We start from the raw sequence: 10,256 nt of genomic DNA, 5'->3' as shown, positions 1-10,256 counted from the left end.
CAGTGCATGCAGTTGGGTCCCACAAATTCCCCAAAGCATTTATTCATTGCAGAGGAATGGCATGCGTGTGTGCTCATCTTCCTTAATTTAACCATTCATGATCCCTCCTCACCTCCATGATGTTCCCAAGCTCATAAACAAGGGCATGATTTTCTCACCTATCCCATTCTTTGTTCTATGCCTTTTTTTGTTTGTTTGTTTGTTTGTTTTTGGTAACTTTTTTAAAATAGCTTTTTATTGATAGAACATATGCATGGGTAATTTTTCAACATTGTCCCTTACACTCACTTCTGTTCCAACTTTTCCCTTCCTTCTCTCCACCTTCCTCCCTTAGATGACAGGCAGTCTCATACATGTTAAACATGTTAGAGTATATTTTAGATAGAATATATGTGTACAGATCCGTAGAGTTGCACAAGAAAAATTGGATTCAGAAAGGTAAAAAATAACTTGGGAAGAAAAACAAAAATGCAATTAGTCCACATTCATTTCCCAGTGTTCTTTCTCTGGGTGTAGCTGACTCTGTCCATCATTGATCAATTGGAACTGAATTGGATCTTCTCTTTGTCGAAGATATCCACTTCCATCAGAATACATCTCATACAGTATTGTTGCTGAAGTGTATAATGATCTCCTGGTTCTGCTCATGTCACTCAGCATCAGTTCATGTAAGTCTGTCCAAACCTCTCTGTATTCATCCTGCTGGTCATTTCTTATAGAACAATAATATTCCATAACATTCATATACCACAATCTATCCACCATTCTCCAACTGATGGGCATCCACTCACTTTCCAGTTTCTAGCCACTACAAACAGGGCTGCCACAAACATTTTGGCACATACAGATGCCTTTCCCTTCTTTAGTATCTCCTTGGGATATAAGCCCAGTAGTAACAATGCTGGATCAAAGGGTATGCACAGTTTGATAACTTTTTGAACATAGTTCCAAATTGCTCTTCAGAATGGTTGGATCGGTTCACAACTCCACCAACAATGCATCAGTGTCCCAGTTTTCCCACATCCCCGCCAACATTTGTCATTATCTTTTCCTGTCATTCTAGTCAATCTGAGACGGTTGTAGTGGTATCTCAAGAGTTGTCTTAATTTGCATTTTTCTGATCAATAGTGATTTGTAACACCCTATGCTTGTAAGTTTCATCCCCAGTCTTTTCTCTTTGGCTAGAAACTGAGGCAAATTGTTAACCCTTTTATTAATAGTTTTGATGCTCTATGAATAAACTGTTACCTGATTTGGAGAGAATGTGCTTTGGTCGACCTTTATTGGATTTTATCTGTAAAAGCTCTATCTGCTATACCTTTCACTCCTACTACCTCCATGTCAGTACCGATTGCTCTTAATATTTTATATCAATCAGCAGTTTGTTTCTTGGAGAAAGTTGTATGTACTATGGTTATATATCTTTTTATGTGAAATCTGGTTTTAAGTTTACAATTATGTGGTGTGTCTTATGTCAACACACTCATATGAAGTGAGGCTAGAGATCATTTGCCTCATTAAACATTCATTTAGGGCATTCACAAATTGTTCTGTTAGATTTAACAAGTTTAACATCAAAATTGTACCAAATGGTCAACTCTAGCTTAATGTCTCATTCATAAGCAGTTTTGAGGGAAGTCAAATTTGCCCCTCACATCTACTTAAATGATTCCTTTTATTTGTTATCATCTATATTATACTATATATGAACTTTTAGAGTAAGCACATTTTTTGAGTATATTATAATTCTTTGCATTTATATTCCATACTTCTACTTATAGGGTGAAAGCACTTTCACTGTTACTTTTCTCTCCTCCTGGAGAAAGAAGATATAATTATGCTTATTTTACAGATGGGGAAAGAGGCAAGGAAAGATTAATTAATGTACCTGCGACCAAAGCTAGTAACAGCCTAGGTCTTCTAAGGTCTGACCTTTTGTTTGACCTCATTTTTTTTTTTTTTAGGTTGCTTACTTTCTCCCTTTAGTTGTGGCTGGTTTTGAGAGGACCTGGATTTGAATCTTGACCCTGCTACTTACTTCTTTTTCAAACTACCCTGTTTCTGTTGAGTATTTGAATCTTTCTCTCATCTGTAATTCACTTTCACTTACTCTTAAGCATCCAATGGTAGTCCAAATCTTGTTCCTACCTCCAGAACTTGTCACACATTGTTCAGTCAATAAACATTAAATAATATAAAAAACAATAAATAAACATGCTAATCATTATTCTCTTTTAAAGAGTTATAATCTAATGTGAAAAGACAAATACCCAGGAGGGAAGAACTAATATGGATCAGCAATCTTTCTTCAGAAGTTGGGCTATTTGTTGAAACTAAGAAAGCCAAGAGGCAGAGTGTTTTAGGCATTGGCAGATAAGGATCTTGTTCAAGGAATATACAAAGAGGCCAGAGTCAATTTCTTATGGCAGTAAAAAGTGTAAGAATCCTGGAAGTGCTTTGAGAAGAGGTAATGAAGGATTTTGAAAGGGACTTGAAAAGCAATTTTTTTATCCTGGAGGTAATAGGAAAGCCAATGAAATTTATTCTGTAGGAAAATCACTTTGATAGCTAATTGAAATGGATTAGGAAGGCTTGAGACAGGCAGACCAGCTAGGAGGCTGTCATGGTAAATGACAGTCCATGGCAATAGTGAATTGATTAGGGACTGAACTAAAGTGGTGGCAGGGTCAGATACAAGAAAAGGGAGTTACAGAGGTGAGATTGACAGACCTTGACAATAGGTTAGATACGGATAAGCATAGAAAAAAATCAAATCCTGGGAGCTGATGAAAATCAAGTATATAGAGGGAGAAAGTCCAGGACAATGCCCAGTAGGAACCTATGGTTAGACTCCTTTTCATAATGTGACTACCTACCTAGTTTGGTCTTATCACCTCTTGCCTGGTTAATTAATTTCTACACCCTAAATGTACTTGACAATCTTTGCTTAATTCCATTGTATCTTGCACATTGCTGGGATTTTCCTAAAGTATAAATGTTACCTGTGATATCACTTCTATTTAGTACATTTTGGTGGTTCCCAATTACTTCTAAGATCAAACATAAAGCTGGTTTGACGTTTAAAGCCCCAACCTGGCCCCAACTTACCTTTCATTGTACCTAAGACTTTCATGCATTTTATATTTCAACCAAAATGGCCCTACTGTTCATCATAAACAATCCTTGGTTCTATGTTGGTGCCTCTGCATCATAATTCTTATGGACTTAAGTTTTCTCATCTACACAATGATTAATTTGGATGAGGTAATATCTAAGGATCTTTCTAGGAATAAACCTATGATCCTGTTTTTTAGACGTTTCTAAATTTAGTCATTTATCTGGAAAAATGGTTGTAGACAGCTTTAAGAGAGGCAGGATGCTATTCTACTTGTTTTTCTGAAGTCACATTAACATTCTGAACTATTTGGGCACAGGTTTATCTTATTAATGTGTTCCTTTATAACTTGGCTTTTCTCTAAATATTCATGCTAGAGTCTCCACTAAGGGAGAGATTATTGATTTTTGGTCATTTAAAGTGAATAAACTTTTTTGTGGGGAGAGGGGGATATACTTAATTAAAGAAAATAAAAGCATTAGATTTTCTGAATTCTTTCTTCTGTTTCTAAGAAAAGTGACTATCACACTTTCCTTCAGGAATCTTTTCCAGTAACTCTCATGTGAATTTTCATGGTAGCAAGTATATTTCAGTTCCACAAGTCAGACCCAGGTATGCCGACTTATACTGTCCAATTAAAACACTATCCTAAAGTACAACTAGGGGGGCGCAGTGGATAGAACACCAGCTCTGAAGTCAGGAGCATCTGAGTTCAAATCTTACCTTAGCCACTTAACACTTCTTAGCTGTGAGACCCTGGGCAAGTCACTTAATCCCAAATGCCTCAGCCAAAAAAAAAAACAAAAACAAAAACAAACCACACACTATACTGTTTCACAAGAAGTAACAATGCAACTAGAGCTATCAAACTCCAGTCAACAGCAAAGTATCACTTAATGTTGGGGGAAACAATGCAGCAAAATAGACTAGGCTTGTAAACCTATTTTATATCATGATGCAATGAAAACTAAAATATAGTTAAAATGTAAATTCAGAAACTGAAGCAGTGAGTGACTTTTAACCCAAAGATAAAAAAGGTGCAATAAAGTTGGATCTTCACATTCCTGTTGCAGAGTATGGCTTGCTACTTTAGCAAAGAATTACCTATTTACAATTATAATTCCAGCCTAACACCACTCATATCTCAGCTACTTCAGAAATCAAAAAACAAGAAACTATATTACTGATACGGTATAGCTTCTAGAGAAAACAGCAGCAAGTGAATATTCTCCCCAGACCCTAGAGTGCTTCTGTTCCAACAATCTGTCAATGATCCTGAAGTCTTCTGGCTTTAGAATCAGTGACCCCGAGGTCCCTCGGACCTTAGAGTGCTATTGTTCTAACAATCTGTCCATCAATGATTGTAAAAGTCTGCGAGCCTGGGAATATAGTAATATTTCTTCCCTTAGACTTTAGGGAAGATATATTGGTATTCCTGAGACACTCTGACCTGACAGTGCTATTGTTCTGACAGTCTCTCAATGATTCTAAAGTTCTGGCCTTAGACTAGTCCTACAAACATTGCTGACTGTGTCATATACATAATCTGCTAATCAGTGATAACCAAGTTCCTGACACCACTCCTCAGTTCTACCTCTGGGCCATAAAATGAGCATATAACAGTGACATGAAGAACTGGATAAATTTGTCTCCTTGCTCTTGGTTCTTTGCCAAATTCTTTGGAACTTAGCCCACTTCAATGTATGTTACAATCACAATAAAACTTTGTCCCTTGACTTCGATATGGGTTCAAGCCTGCAAATTCTTGCGACAACCCACACTACTCTGTGACCCCTAACTTCTTGGGGTCCCTTTCTGAACCTCAACATTTGGTGTCCATTTCAGGGAGAGTCTGGCCTCCCCTGGCTTGATTCCCTCCTGTCAAGGTAAGCCCCCCATTTTTTTCTCCCACAATCCTATAGCTGGAACATCCCAAGCCACTAGGAGAAGACTTGTCTAGGTCGTCATGAGCTCCATGATCAAACAAATTTTCCTTGCCTGGGGATGCCCAAACTTGGAAATTCTTGTGATTTTCAGCAAAGTTATTAAGGAAACTTTGCTACCTTTTAATGTTCTCTGGGATGCCAGCTTTTGGCAAAGATGGGACAGTTCTCTTTCATGTCATTTTGTGTGTCTGCATCTCTGTGCAGAATGTCTTTGTCACATTTGTTCTGTGAGCTAGATTTTGTTAGCAGGAAAGACTTAAAATGCAATCAGCAAGAAAAAAATTCTATGCTGTAGTTAGAATGCTGAGATTTCTTAACACCTTTGACTCCCACCTTAAAATGGGAAAAGCCTAACTTTTTCCTGTGAATCTCAGGTCTGGCCAAGCTGGGGGCTACCAAAATTTTGAGAGCAATGATTAAGAAGTTTGGCAATAGTCATTTTTAAGATTTTAAGAAAAATTCCTGAGATACTAGAAATAATTCCAGGAATTTACCCCATTCTGAAAGAAAAGAAAAAGGAAAAACTAGGTAAATAGCAACATTTTGCTAACTCTTTCTTGACTCCTATCTTGTCCGAAGCTCCTTTCTGCTCCTTTGGAAAAGCATCCCAAAAGGTATTAAGGGACTCTCTCTACTCCACTCCACTCCTTAGAGTCCTGAGTATATCTATTTCAGTTGTGGGGATTGCTAATAAGATCAATATAGCCCAATATTGCTAACCCCTCTTATCTTAGATTAAGAAAAGAGAATGCTAAGGATCTGTAGGAAAACTAAAATTCTTCTTCACCTATAGAAATAGGGAAAGCAGCAACAGCCACTGAGACCCCAAACAACCTTGTCCAAAAACTTTTCAACCTAAGTGGAGGGAATGGACATGAATTTGGGGTTCAGCTCATGGTCAGCATTCCCTGAGCCCTGGCACCTGAAACTACCATCAAAGAGAGATCCTGGCACCAGTCACCCCAGCCTTCAGCAGGTTCTGTCCAGCAACTGCCTGGGAAGAATCTGGGTCCCCCTGGGACCAACCAGCACAACAGTGTGAGATGAGAAAACCAGTCAGCCTCTGCATTTGGTAAGCCCATCATTCTCTCAGCTGTGGATAGATATTAGCTATGTAATTTATGGCAAATTATCTCTGCCCAGTTTTCTGATTTGTAAAGAGTAATAGTAATGGTGGTTTTGAAGATCACAAGATTACAAAAATGCTTAACATAAACCAAATGCTATATGAAACTGCTATATTGCATATAATTGCTTCATATTTGATAACTTTACATGAGCTTTTAGATGTGACCAACATAGAATGCCAGTGTCAAGAAAAATGATTTCTATGTGTGTGTAAAGTAATTTGGAAGTAAATTCAACTAAATGAAAGCCTCTCCAGGACTGGGACGATAGAGCATAGAGGAAAGAGTTTTTCTTTTTTCCCCTTCTTCCCTCCTTCCCTGACTACAGCAGGGATACATGGACAAAAGTGTGAGAGGGAAAGAAAATATATTCAGTTCAGTGAAATTTGTTATTTGAGATGATAATAGCAATTTTAACAGAACTCTAATCAAAGCCCACTAAAAAGACATGAAATATAATCTATTTGCACTGATACTGTTAACAAAAGATTAAAAGTTTGGGAACTTTAGGAAAACAGAAAAGCAATTCACTACTTTTAAAACTCTGGGAACAAACAGCCTGCTTTTGAGTTATCTAGAGTCAGACTTCTGAGGCCCTGTCAACTAAAAGAAGGTGGAAAGTTTATTTAACCTTGTTAATCCCATTTTGTAATATTTTGTAAATGTAATCTAGGGAATTAGGTATTTTCACCTTTGCTAGAAAATTAAGAGGAAATTACCACTAAGATTATTTGATTATTACTTGGGAAAATTCTAAAATTGTTAACGAAGTTATTTGGAGCTATTTTCATCGTGTCAAACTTGAAATTGGTAATTAATGTGTGTGGAACAAGAGGGATGAGATGAAAGCCTTATCAGTTCACCTACAAGAATGAAGTGTGCAACACCTTTTTCCCCCTTCATAATAGGGGAAGGTATCAAATAGCACAGCTCATGAAAACACTAAGAATAGCTGGGGTGGGCAACAAACAGCAAGCTCAGTCCTTTCCCTGGGGTTTCTATCAATTTCCTTTTAATTTGTAAGTTTTCCAGCTTTCTTGAAACCATCAGGGTAAGCAAGTTCATCAGCCCTGAGAAATAAGCCTGTTTAGGATATATAGTTCCTAAACAAGGAATGTGTTTACAAATGTCTTTTAACAATTGATCTTTTGCCCCACAATGAGTTTTAAAATATAAAACATGTTAAATAAAATCTCCTATGTAAATCCTGGTAAACTTAAAAAAAAAATAATAATCTAGCTCAAATCTGTAATGAGTAGAATTTACTATTAGAGATAAAATCTCTTGGGACTGTAACTGATATTCTTTTGAGTTTTAAATCTGATCATTAAGTCAATAACCCACCATTGGAAATGCCATTAAGTTACTCAGTGGAATGCCTTCCTGAACTGTCATAGGTAGATGTTTTATCTGGGCAAAAGCTAGGAGAACCACCTTAGCCTCTGATCAAGGTTGGATGCTTCTGACTCAGTTTCCCAGTTCTGTATGTTGATGGAAGGCAGGGCCAGGTGCTAGGGGCTTTGACTCAGGCCCTGGGACCCCATCCCAGACCATTGTTTACTTCTCAAAGAAACTTGTGTCTTTGGGGTAGCCCTCCTACCTTAAAGCAATGGCTGCCACATCCCTTCTAATGGAGGAAGTCTCTAAGCTCACTATAAGCCAATCATTGGAAATTCTACCCCCTCCCCCCCCCAGGTTCAGAATTTTAGAACTGGGGAAAAGAATGAGAGTGAACATCTATACTGACTCCAAATATGTCTTTCATGTTCATGGGGCTATATGGGGGGGTGGGGGGGAGGGAAGATTTTGACAGTAAAAAACAAATAGATTCCCTACTAAGTATGCAAGGAAAATTCTACAATTACTGCAAGCTGTCCACAGATTTAGAGAAGTTTTTGTTGTTTTAACAAAGGACCCTAAAAGGCGGATTTAGGTTAGGCTAAGGGAAACAGGCTTGCAGATTCAGCAGCCCCTGCTGCTGTCTGTTTGCCCCTGGCCATGGCACCTTTAATTCCCCAACTCCAAAACTCCTACCCTCCCTCATATCTCCCAGGAACAAGCCCCTGCTTAAGAAAGAGGACACAGAGAGCCTATGGGAACTGAGTGTGGACAACAACATAGATTTTTACTCTTTCTGTTGTTTGCTTGCATTTTGTTTTCTTTCTCAGTTTTTTTCCTTCTTGATCTAATTTTTCTTATACAGCAAGATAATTGTATAAATATGTATACATATACTGGATTTAGCATATATTTTAACATATTTAACATGTTTTGGATTACCTGCCAGGTAGGGGAGAGGGTGGGGGAAAGGAAGGGGAAATTTGGAACACAAGGTTTTGCAAGGATCAATGTTGAAAAATTACCCAAGCATATATTTTGCAAATAAAAAGCTTTAATAATAATTTAAAAAAAGACAAAAAACAAAATAAAATAAAGGATACACTCTTCCTTCTTCTGGGTAGTTTCAAACACCTTCAGGACAGCTTTTAATCCCAGAGGGAATCCCACTCACTTGGGAATCTCACTCACTTGGGAAACAATGCTCTCCAATCCCCTGTGAAATCTATTTTCACATGGGTCACAAGCTAGGAGAAACAACTAAACAGATCTATCAGATCTGCCAGTTTGTGCCCAAGTAAATTCTGAAAGGGCTGTTAAATCCATTTTGAAGCCTATTCTGGAGAAGGGATATAACCCAGGGGAAAACTGGCAGATGGATTTTTACACATGTCCCCTTGTAGGAGCTTCAAACTGCTTTTTTTTTGTTGACACCTTTACTAATTGGGTAAAAGCCTTCCCTTATAAGATTTATAAGGCTCAGAGGTTTTTGCTAAAGGAGAGTAACATCATTTAAGATTAATTATTGTTTCCACTCTGCATGTCATCCTCTCTACCCAATGCTTAATGCCTTTTAAATATTATGGTGCTTGCATCCTAGACCCCCTGAATATTCCATTCACTATATATAAAGCCACCATTCTACGCATCACACCTACTCCTTTTGAGACAAAAGCAGGGATTTGGGGGAAATGTTTTTTGGTATTTAACTAAGGAAAAGCTGTCTGAATATGAGACATTCATGATAGCCTTGCCTACCCCCCAAGTCTTCCTCTCGATGGGGTTGCTGATTACTGTCCCTAGGAACCTCCATATTAATTCTACTTTTAATTATTCTTTTGTTGCTCATATTTAGTCCCTGCATTTTTTACCTACTTGCGAGATGTTTCCTCCAGACTCCAAGCTCTGAACTTCCAACTATTTGTTCACCCTGAATACCATCGGCTAACTGATTCTGGCATTCAGAACCCCCTGGATGCTGCTGCTGCCATCTTGCCTCCCCTACTCAGTCTGGACCCCATTAGGCAGGGACAGCTTTACCCTTCTTATTAGCATGAAGCATCTCCAGAAGATGAGACCTTTGTCCCAAATGAATTTGGCATTTGAACTCCTTAAGAGGGGAAAATAATGGAATATATCTTCTAGGGGAAACAGTGGTAAGGAGGTTGTGACCTGATCCAACAATTCTGGAGAGCAATTTGAAACTATGTCCAAAGGACAACCAAACTGTGACTTTCATCCAGCAAAACCACTAAGGGAAAAGGACCTATATGTACAAAAATATTTATAGCAATACTTTTTGTGGTGGCAGAATATTGGAAATTGAGGGAATGCCCATCAAATGGGGAATGACTGAACAAACTGTGGTATATAAATGTATTGGAATACTAAATGCAAAAAGGAATGATGAGCAAGCAGATTTTAGAAAAATCTGCAAAGATTTGTATGAACTGATGAAAAGTGAAATGAGAAGAATCAAGAAAATATTGTACACAGTATTAGCAATGTATGATGAACTATGATGAAAAATGCTATTCATATCCAGAAAAAAATAACTGATATATTCTGAATGCAAACTGAAACATGTTCTTCATTTACTTAAATTTTTTCATGTTTTTTTTCCCTTTTGATTTGCTGCTTCTTTAAAATTGTGATTATGGAAATATTTTTTACATAATTGAACATATATAACCTATATCAAATTGTCTACTATTTTAAAAAGAGAGGAGT

This window comes from Sarcophilus harrisii, chromosome 2 (genome assembly GCF_902635505.1).
Source record: "Sarcophilus harrisii chromosome 2, mSarHar1.11, whole genome shotgun sequence".
NCBI lineage: Eukaryota > Metazoa > Chordata > Mammalia > Dasyuromorphia > Dasyuridae > Sarcophilus > Sarcophilus harrisii.
Note: the sequence above shows the minus strand (reverse complement) of the source record.